Source organism: Salvelinus alpinus, chromosome 7 (genome assembly GCF_045679555.1).
Source record: "Salvelinus alpinus chromosome 7, SLU_Salpinus.1, whole genome shotgun sequence".
NCBI classification, from domain to species: domain Eukaryota; kingdom Metazoa; phylum Chordata; class Actinopteri; order Salmoniformes; family Salmonidae; genus Salvelinus; species Salvelinus alpinus.
The window spans coordinates 12579280-12591299 of NC_092092.1; positions in this window are offsets into that span (position 1 = coordinate 12579280).

The window sequence follows — 12020 nt, forward strand, 5'->3', positions numbered from 1 at the left end:
TTTGATTTGATTTGATTACTTTGCTACTATGGCCAATTTATTGCCTTACCTCCTCATGCCATTTGCATACACTGTATATAGACTTTCCTTTTTTTCTATTGTGTTGACTGTACGCTTGTTTATTCCATGTAACTCTGTGTTGTTGTTTCTGTCGCACAGCTTTGCTTTATCTTGGCCGGGTCGCAGTTGTAAATGAGAACTTGTTCTCAACTAGCCTAACTGGTTAAATAAATGTGAAATAAAAAAAAATTATAATAAAAAAACCTGTTTGACTACGAAGTTATACATCTTGATCTTGTTAGCTCTGTTTTACATATCATGTTAGAGTTCCTCTAACCTATCCTCTTTCATGCCATAATTGAACTGAATTTATCTAAAAAGTTAATGTTGATCGAAGTTTCATTTGTCCTTCTCTTGTCTCTGATAAAAAAGGGTCTGGTGGGTATGCAGACAACATGAGTGGTGCGCTATCCTTTATTGGCCATGAAGAGTCCACCCTGAAAGGAACCGCGGACAGACTCATCCTCTTCCACGTGGAGCAAGGTAATGTAAGCCTAATCGGAAGCACTTTGTAATCATTCACAAAGCCACATGGTTATCATAGTCACAATTATCTTAATATTGAATGGAATATTTCTATGCTTTGATATGTGAAAGTAGGCTTTGATAAATTGCTGCTATTGATGATCGTTTTGATTGCCAATTAAGGATAATCCTGAGACTGGACTATTAACTTCTTAATTGCTGGGTCTGGTTAATGAATGGTGGATCAGATCGATTATGAGCTGAAAGTTTTCCCTACCACATAATTGGGCCCACTTTACTCTTGGCAATTTAATTAGCAAAGTGCCAGACACTCTGGTACTCCTCCTCTTGCCAGACAGTGTGACGTGATGGATGTGGCAGGTCTTTGCATTAGGACATCGAATTATTCTATAACCAAAAACTCATATGCGAACACAGTTCAGTGTCAGATTTGATATTGAGAGGCATTTGAAACTAATGCGCTGTCAATTACAGACATGTCACAATAGGAATAGTTAAATGAATAGTTAATGAGGCTGGGTTACATTCTCCTCTCTTTAATAGCTTCCATTAATTAAAGCAATTTTGTCATTTAAATAGTTAATTAGCAGCTCGTCTTGGAGGAACAGAATGTCTGGAGGCTCTGGGAAACTGGAGAACAAATAGATCATCTACTGATACAAGAGACAAATTGATGTACCATTGTATGTCTGGTTCCTACTTCTACCTGACTAAGCTCTATTTAACAGGATCTCTGAGAAAGACTAACAGTATCGAATCTATGCTAAAATTGAATAAGAATCTGTCTCACACGACAGCAGAGTCCCACCGTTGTTGGATCATGCATCCTGCAAGTAATGCATTTTGTTTTGGCAACACTGCTGTTTTTTCCCCTGTCCTCAAAATGTCACTTATAGTCTTGGACTTTTACACCAATTTTCTTATGTAGCAATAGAACCTCGGACACAGAGACAGGAGATGAATCCAGCTAATATATTCTTCATGGTGTGCTGTTTTCAAGCAGTGCTCATTATTTCATCCGATCTACCTTAAGACACCTGTTGTTGTGCATCGCCACAGCAACGTTACATTGGATCTTTTTTTTTTACATGGAGTTGCACGTTAACACAAACAGCTTGTGCGTGACCATGTTAAATGAATGCAAACACTGTGAAGTTTTGACATTGCCATTGCCAATCATTTTTAATTGGCGCGCGGTAGACAGAGGTGACTGAGCAGAATGGGGCTGCAGTGGGCTGATAATGAGATAATGTCTATAAAAGGTTCAGCGGGGCCAGTGTTTGTTACTGTGTCCTCTGGGAAATGGGAAGAACGTCTGCTCTGTCTGCGCTTTCTGAGATGTTTTTTCTTCTTCGTCAAATGCTTTCACTGTCCACAGCTACAGTGCCGTTCCTTTCTCCAGGCTTTGAATTAGGAAATGTTTTTATGGTTGCTTTAGAAGTAGCCTAGCTCCTAAAGTATTTCTCCCCATGGGCAAAATGATCTCGCACCCTTATTATCAGTGCAGTGGGTTGTTTTTAACTTCCATAACAACGTGTTTTGACAATAGTGTCAGGCTGGCTTATGTTTCACTTCAATGAAAGTGAATGTTATATCTGAATAGGCCTGCAACGGTACGCCATACGGAACCCTACAGTAAGAATCAAATCATGTGTGACCAACCCTCACTTTCTTTCCACTTTAAGGTAAAGGTTTCCCTGAGTCTGTAGAGGTCTCTCTGCACCAGAAATTCACCACAGAGTGAATGGCGTGGTCCGCAGTGAAGAGAGGTTCTGTGGTAGACACCAACACAATAACAGCTTAATCTATATTTGTTAGTGTGGGGGGGACATAGACTTTAAATAAGTTTCAAGTTTCAAGTTATAATGTCATGTGCACAAATACAGTGAAATGCCTTTCTTGCAAGCTTCAAATCCAACAATGCAGTAATCAATACCAATGTAGCACTAAAAATAACATAAGGTAGAACAAAAACACAAGAAATAAAGAAATAAGAAAAACACGAGAAGTAAGAAGCTATATACAGGGTCAGTTCCAATCCCATATTTATAATCTGCAGGGATTCAGAAGTGATAAAGGTAGACATAGTGCCTTCGGAAAGTATTCACGCCCCTTGACTTTTTCCAAATGTTGTTACATTGCAGCCTTATTCTTAAATGGATTAAATAAATGTTTTTCCTCATCAATCTACACACAATACCCCAGCGTTGTTGTTGAACGCTGTCAAACGCCGAAACTGAAACCTGTCGAACGCTGAAACCTGTCGAACGCTGAAACTGAAACCTGTCGAACGCTGAAACTGAAACCTGTCGAACGCTGAAACTGAAACCTGTCGAACGCCGAAACCTGTCGAACGCTGAAACCTGTCGAACGCTGAAACTGAAACCTGTCGAACGCTGAAACCTGTCGAACGCTGAAACTGAAACCTGTCGAACGCTGAAACTGAAACCTGTCGAACGCTGAAACCTGTCGAACGCTGAAACTGAAACCTGTCGAACGCTGAAACCTGTCGAACGCTGAAACTGAAACCTGTCGAACGCTGAAACTGAAACCTGTTGAACGCTGAAACTGAAACCTGTCGAACGCTGAAACTGAAACCTGTCGAACGCCGAAACCTGTCGAACGCTGAAACAGAAACCTGTCGAACGCTGAAACTGAAACCTGTCGAACGCTGAAACCTGTCGAACGCTGAAACTGAAACCTGTCGAACGCTGAAACTGAAACCTGTCGAACGCTGAAACTGAAACCTGTCGAACGCTGAAACTGAAACCTGTCGAACGCCGAAACCTGTCGAACGCTGAAACCTGTCGAACGCTGAAACTGAAACCTGTCGAACGCTGAAACTGAAACCTGTCGAACGCTGAAACCTGTCGAACGCTGAAACCTGAACTAAAGCTGACAGTGTTTTTATATACTTTTATTTTATTTTGAATCCTGTGTCTTTGTTCGGCTAAATTGCTGTGAGCGCTGCTATCTGTCCCGGGATCCTGCGAGATTCCGTATAGTGGGAGAGACGCGAAAGCCCAGCTTGCCTAGCTGGCTCGGCCGTCTCAAATAGAGGCCGCTATTGAACGTTTCCAGCGTTGCAGGAGCTGTGTTTACTTTTCTTTGTTCCGGGACAATGTGGACCACACTGACTTTCAATGTAGCAACTGCTTGCTTGCGGAGGACTACAGGAGCGAAGTAGCTTCTCTTAGCAAACAAGTAGCAAACCTACACAAGCTACTGGGGAACCCACGCCCACCTACTTTTTATGTTTCTTCCACCCCAGTCGCCAGACGCCGCTCTGGTCTGGTGGAAGTTTCGCCGTCGTGTCGGCTCTCCACAGCCGACTGGCCGTGGCTAGGCAGGGTTCCATCCCTGAAGGGGTCTCTCCCTTCTCTGGAGAATGGAGCTCATCTCGACCCAACCAACCAGCCATGGAGGTACATCACTCGCCGTGGAAGTCGAAGAAGGCGTCCTCTTGCAACGGTGGTCTCCATGGAGATGTTGAGCCCGGAACTGACACAGACCAGAAACAGCTTTGCCGCCCTGGATCCAGAGGTTCCGATGCCTTCGTCCTTGGTGGCTTCCCAATCAAGATTGGATCCGGAGGTACCTGCATCTTCATCCTCGGCTCTGTCTCCCTCTCCGGTGGCATCTACCTCGGGTTCAGATCCTCGGAGCTCCCAGCCTCACCAGACCGTGAGGCTGCCTGAGAGACCGGCCCATTCAACATCACCAGCTGTCATCATAGGCAGCTCTATGGTGAGAAACATCTCAGCCCCAAGGCAAAAACCCTGTGCTACCCAGGAGCACGAGTACAGGACATCACAAGGCTGCTTCCGACTGTTCTACCACAGATGCCGGGAGCTGACACTGTCGTAGTCCATGTGGGATCAAATGACGTCAGGAGGGCTAGCTCGGAACATTTGAAAATGGATTTTAAATAACTGATTTTGGCATTAAAAGACTCCAAAAAACAGCCAATAATTTCAGGTCCAGTACCAACGTTGGGCCGCGGGTGTGAAAGATTCGGCAGACTGCTAGCATTACACATCTGGCTAAAAGACTACTGTAGCTCTGCTGGAGTCACTTTTATTGATAACTTTGACACCTTCTGGAAACAGAAGATACTCTACAGGAAAGACGGAGTCCATCCAAATCATCTTGGCTCCTGGACTCTGTCCACGCATTTCAAGGCTGTGTTGAAACAATGACTGGTAAATGATCCTAGACCAGCTCAGTTGATCCCTACCATTGTGACAATGAGTTGTCATAATGCTACATCAAATGTACATGATCTTAGGGGAATTGGCAAACACAATATAAGTAATTTAATTTATGTACCCTTAATTGCACTGAATACATCTGTTTATCCTACAGCTATTGTAAGCAGCAATCATGAGCCTATTAACCAGAGTTATTCTGTTAGCACTGAGGCGATGTGCAATAGTAGGAAGACTACTTTATGCAGCTCACCCTGCACTATCAGCTCCAATATAAATAACATGAGTAAGTCTACCTCTGATAAGCTTCCCAGTAAAGCATTAAAACAATCAACCAACCCAGAAAAGTGCTAAAAATAACCCATATTAACATGTATTAACAAATACAAAAATACAAATAATGACAAAACAAAAACAGTTTGTTAGAAATGTTTGCAAATGTATTAAAAATAAAAAACAAATAAAGAAATAGCGCTGTTCCATAAGTATTCAGACCCTTTGCTATGAGACTCGAAATTGAGATCAAGTACATCCTATTTCCATTGATCATCCTTGAGATGTTTCTACAACTTGATTGGAGTCCACATGTGGTAAATTCAATTGATTGGACATGATTTGGAAAGGCACCCACCTGTCTATATAAGGTCCCACAGTTGACAGTTCATGTCAAAAACCAAGCCATGGTCGAAGGAATTGTCTGTAGAGCTCTGAGAATTGATTGTGTTGAGGCATAGATCTGGGTAAGGGTACTAAAACATTTCTACAGCATTAAAAGTCCCCAAGAACACAGTGGCCTCCATCATTCTTAAATGGAAGAAGCATGGAATCACCAAGACTCTTCCTAGAGCTAGCCTCCCGACCAAACTAATCAATCAGGGGAGAAGGGTCTTGGTCAGGGAGGTGACCAAGAACCTGATGGTCACTCTGACAGAGCTCCAGAGTTCCTCTGTGAAGATTGGAGAAACTTCCAGATGGACAACCATCTCTGCAGCACTCCACAAATCAGGCCTTTATGGTAGAGTGCCCAGATGAAAGCCACTCCTCAGTAAAAGGTGCATAACAGCCCCCTTAGAGTTTGCCAAAAGGCACCTAAAGACTCTCAGACCATGAGAAACAAGATTCTCTGGTCTGATGAAACCAACATTGAACTCTTTAGCCTGAATGCCAAGCATCACGTCTGGAAGAAACCTGTCACAATCCCTACTGTGAAGCATGGTGGTGGCAGCATCATGCTGTGGGGATGTTTTTCAGCGGCATGGACTGGGAGACTAGTCAGGATTGAGGGAAAGATGAACGGAGCAAAGTACAGAGAGATCCTCAATGAAAACCTGCTCCAGATGGCTCAGGACCTCAGACTGGGGCAAAGGTTCACCTTCCAACAGGACAATGACCCTAAACACACAGCCAAGAAAACACAGGAGTGGCTTCGGGACAAGTCTCTGAATGTCCTTGAGTGGCCCAGCCAGAGCCCGGACTTGAACCGGATCGAGCATCTCTAGAGAGACCTGAAAATAGCTGTGCAGCCCCGCTCCCCATCCAACCTGACAGAGCTTGATACAGTAGAATCTGCTGAGAAGAATGGGAGAAATTCCCTAAATACATGTGTGCCAAGCTTGTACCCAAGAAGACTTGAGGTTGTAATCGTTGCCAGAGTAAAGGGTCTGAATACTTATGTAAATGTGATATTTCAGTTTTTTACTCATAATACATTTGCTAAAATTTCTCTAAACCTGTTTTTGCTTTGTCATTATGGGGTATTGGGATGTCATTATGGGGTATTGGGATGTCATTATGGGGTATTGTGTGTGAATTGATCAGGATTAGTTTTTTTCTATCCATTGTAGACGAAATGTGTAAAAAGTCAAGGGGTCTGAATACTTTCCAAATGTCCTGTATGTATAGGGATTAGGTGACTAGGCATCAAGATAGATAAGATAATCAGAGTAGCAGAAGTTTATATTATGATTGTATGTGGGTGTGTCTGCGTGTGTGTAGAGTCAGAATAAATGTGTGAGCATGTTATGTGTGTGTTGTAGTGTCAGTGTGCGTGAGTGTGTACTGTAGAGTCCTGTTAGTGTGTAGAGTCCGGTTAGTGTGAATAGAGACAAAAATACAAATGAAAAACAAGGGTCAACTCAGATAGTCTGTGTAGCCATTCTATTAGCTATTTAGCAGTCTTATGGCTTGGGGACAGAAACCGTTCAGGATCCCTGTAAGTAACTGCCGATCTGATGTTTAAAAGTTGTTGTCGGTTATAAGAAATTATAGCGGATACATTTGATGAAAATAAAGTTCAGATAAACGTTCTATAGGAGCTGCCAAAATGGCCGCCATCCATTACGGCACAATCTTATTATGTGTTATTGTGAAACACAGTGTCAGATTGACAAATGGAGCACAATTTCTGTCATTTGTTGACAAGAGAATTCAAAGGACCAGTGAAATATTTATCTGTTAGTGTTTTCAAACATTTGAGGCATTTTATCATAAATATATTTGATAATATCTTGGTCAGTTTTAGAGAACAAGAGTTTTAAACGTGTTTATTGTTTTATGTAAATGTTAATATGGTTAATTAATATGGTTAATATGGTTTTTGTAATAATAACAACCTGCAGAAAAAAAATGAACCTCAATAAAGCAACTTTAAATAAATCAGCTCCTCCCATCAGTCCTTTCATCCATCTTCTAAACGATTGAACAATACATGTCAGTAATTAATAACTGATACAGTATATCAGGTTGTTAATTGAAAACAAACATCAAAGGTATCCTAGCGGTTAAGAGCTTTGGGCCTGTAAGTGAAAGGTCGCTGGTTCGAATCCTCGAGCTGACTAGGTGAAACATCTGTCGATGTGCCCTTGAGCAAGGCACCTAACTCTAGTTGCTCCTGTAAGTTGCTCTGGATAAGAGCATCTGCTGAATGACACAAATGTATCTGTGTCTATATCTAGCTAATGATTGAGTTACTACAATAACTCTGGGAGCAAAGGAAACAAATCCTACACATGAGCCCAGACAGCCTCATCATTCCTTCATGTCAGGTGCACAGGCCAGTCATTAGCCTTAGTTCCCCTCATGGCAGCTTAATCCATGTCTGAAGCAAAATGTGTAACCGATGGTCTGTAACTATTTCATTTCAATCATTCAATCAGACTTCTTGCGGTCTCTGCGGTAGCCTTAAATACTGTTCATCGGTTTAACATCAGCGCAAGGGGATTTCTCCAAGAGGAAGGTGTTTAACATCAGCCCAAGGAGGTTTCTCCAATGGGAGGGGTTAATGTAGAAGAGACTATAAGGAAGGAGTCATAAAACATGAAATCAATATCAAGTTGGCCTCTGTATTCCTGTGTGTCCAATAATTAAGGTGTGTGGTAGGTTAACATGTCCATGTATCAGTTAGAAGAAAGGCCTGCCTTTTGGATATGTAGCCTTGGATACGTAGCCTTGGATATGTAGTCTCGCTATATAACTGGTTTCATGACTGATTCAGTACTCATTTCTACTTTCTGGCAAACATGGTTATACTGAATTGTGTGTTTGTGTTTCTCCCTTGACCTGACCTCCTTCATTGACTGTAATAGAACAGATAAAGATTAATCACAACAAAGCATAGTGATAAGTTTGAGTATCCACTCAGTGTACAAAACATTGGGAACACCTTCCTAATATTGACTTACTTGTTACTTTTATCTCTAATTTTTATCCGTATTTTTTTGAATCTGCACTGTTGATTAGTAAGCATTTCACTGTAACACCTGTTGTATTTGGCGCATGTGACTAATAACATTTAATTTGACTTGCACCCCCTTTTGCCCTCAGAACAGCCTCAATTCATTGGGGCATGGACTCTATAACGTGTCAAAAGCGTTCCACAGGGATGCTGGCCCATGTAGACTACATAGTTGTGTCAAGTTGGCTGGATGTCCTTTGGTTGGTGGACCATTCTTGATACACATGGGAAACCGTTGAGCATGAAAAACCAAGCAGCGTTGCAGTTCTTGACACACAAAGCGGTGTGTCTGGCACCTACTACCATACCCCGTTCAAAGGCCCATTCACCCTCTGAATGGCACACATACACAATCCATGTCTCAATTGTCTCACAGTGTAAACATCCTTCTTTAACCTGTCTCCTCCCCTTCATCTACACTGATTGAAGTGGATTTAACATGAGTGACATAAATGTGACATAAATAAGGGATCATAGCTTTCACCTGGATTCACCTGGTCAGTCTATGTCATGGAAAGAGCAGGTGTTCGTAATGTTTTGTACACAGCGTATTTTCAAACTCATATTTGGAAGGTTAAATTAACATAATTTATTAATCCATAGTTTTCATCCCTAGTTGAACAGTGGCAGAAACTTCACACAAATGAAATTACAAATTTCTATCCCTGTCACATATCACAATGTCTATCCATACTGTACTCCAGGTGTCAACTGAAGCACTATATAAACACCATTCCACTTAAGGTCCACCAGGAAAGGGGAACTTTTATTCCACAAGAGCAATCCATCAGAATGATAACACACCTGCTCCAGGATTTTATTTCCTTAATCAGTTTGGGATTGGGTTCACATTGGGTTTATGCTAATGTCTGCCCTTGTTAAGCGTTGTTTTCTTCTTTTGGAGATTGTTGTCTCACTCTCTTTTATGACTAATTGGATGACATTGCTCTACGGCAACCAGATGGGTCAGATCTATAGACTGTGTTCTCTCTCAAAGCCATTGCTGTTCTCTCTGTTTTCATTGATCCTGTCTATAGCCAATGACAGCCTATTTTGTTTTGAGGAAGGTAGTGCTAAACTTAAATAATGAGCAATTCTACAGTTACTCAGGTGGCCATTTGGATGGTTTGTTGTTGGCAAGGCAACACATTTCACTTTCAGTAGCCAACAACCTTTGGCTCTTTACCGCTTTAGTGTATTTTTTGTTGACCAGTACCTGCTCTTGTACGCATCATATGAGGTAGTTCTTATATCTGTTGTTTTGCTACATCAAACTAACATCAAACATCCGGGTTTGATTCCTGGATAAGCCATATGCACATTGGTTTGAATGGAAGTATCCCCCAAATTATCATATTATTTGTAAGTACAGTAGACTGACCTAGTTTGCATCACCATCACTGCATATCGTCTTGCTGACTGCTATTCTTGTTTCTCCACACATTTGCACAAAACTCGACTCAGTCAATCTTTAATCAGCTGAAGCTGGGTATATTTTGTGGCGATGGAGTGGAAATAGTGTCTCTTTTGCAGAAAAAAAGCTTTGCACTCTACATTTTGCCAATAAAAATCACATGGGAGTGTGACATTGCTTCAGATTTGATTCATAAGTGGGAGAATGGAGCTGGAGGGAATAGCAGCCGTTTTACGGGCTCCTAACCAACTCTATTTTGCGTGTTTTTTTTGTGCTGATCTTAACTTTTTGGATACATAATGTTTCTGCCATCGTTTCCTATGACCGAAAACAGCTTCTCGACGTCAGAACAACAATCACTAACTTCAACTTGGATGAGGATTTATACTTCAATGAGTCAGCAGCGAAGGACATACTGTACTGCTCATCCTGGACCCGGCCCAAATCACTGACACTCGAAGAAGGAAGAGGCGCCGTTATAGAGGCCGGCATGCGGGATACTTGACAAAATTCCGTCTGCAAGTTGATATACTGCCTCTACCCTCTGTTCTAATGGCGAATGTGCAATCACTGGAGAATAAACTGGACGAGCTTCGTTAAAGACTATCGTATCAACGTGATCTAAAGAACTGTAATGTTTCTCCAGGACATGGCTGAAGACCTAGGATAGGATAAAGTAATCCTTCTAACCCCCCCCTCCCCCTTAAAAGAGTTAGATGCACTATTGTAAAGTGGCTGTTCCACTGGATATCATAAGGTGAATGCACCAATTTGTAAGTCGCTCTGGATAAGAGCGTCTGCTAAATGACTTAAATGTAAAATGTAAATGTAAATGAAGAAGGACAGGGGAAATATAAATACACTGCATATCTAGCAGTTTTTTCTATACATCAGCAGGACAGAAAGGCAGTGTCGGGGTAAACTGAAGGAGGGTGGTGTGTGTCACTTTGTCAACAACAGCTGGTGCACAATCTCTAATATTAAGGAAGTCTCGAGGTTCTGCTCGCCTGAGTTAGAATACCTCATGATAAGCTGTAGACCATACTATTTACCAAGAGAATTTTCATCTATATTTCGTAAATGGCTATTTACCACCAAAAACCAATGCTGGCACTAAGACCTTACTCAACGAGCTGTATAGGGCCATAAGCAAACTAGAAAATGCTCACACAGAGGCGACGCTCCTAGTGGCCGGTGATTTTAATGCATGAACACTGAAATCTGTTTTACCTAATTTCTGCCAGAATGTCACCTGTGCAACTAGAGGCAAAAAAACTTGATCACTTTTACTCCACACACACGAACTCATACAAAGCTCTCTCTCGCCCTCCATTTGGCAAATCTGACCATAACTCTATCCTCCTGATTCCTGCTTACAATCATAAACTCAAAACAGGAAGTATCAGTGAAGTGCTCGGTATGGAAGTGGTCAGATGAAGCGGATGCTAAGCTACAGGACTGTTTCGCTAGCACAGACTGGAAAATGTTCTGGGATTCATCCGATGGCTTTGAGGAATTTAACACATCAGTCACTGGCTTCATTAATATTTCGTCCCCACAGTGACCGTACATACATATCCCAAACAGAAAACATGGATTACAGGCAACATCCGCACTGAGCACAAGTCTAGAGCTGCCACTTTCAAGGAGCGGGACACTAATAACTAACTCCAAACACCATTACGTTTTTAGATGACACAACGGGGGTAGGTCTGGTCACCGATGACGATGAGAAAGCCTATAGGAAGGAGGTCAGGGACCTGGCAGTGTGGTGCCAGGACAACAACCTCCCCCTCCACGTCAGCAAAACAAAGGAGCTGATCGTGGACTACAGTAAATGAGGGCCGAGCACGCTCCCATTCACATCGACAGGGCTGTAGTGGAGCAGGTCGAGAGCTTTAAGTTCCACGGTGTCCACATCACTAAGAACCTATCATGGTCCAAACACACCAACACAGTGAAGAGGGCACAACAACGCATCTTCCCCCTCAGGAGACTGAAAATATTTGGCATGGGATCTCAGATCCTCAAAAGGTTCTACAGCTGCACCACTGAGAGCATCTTGACTGGATGCATCACCACTTGGTGTGACAACTGCTTGGCATTGGACCGCAAGGCG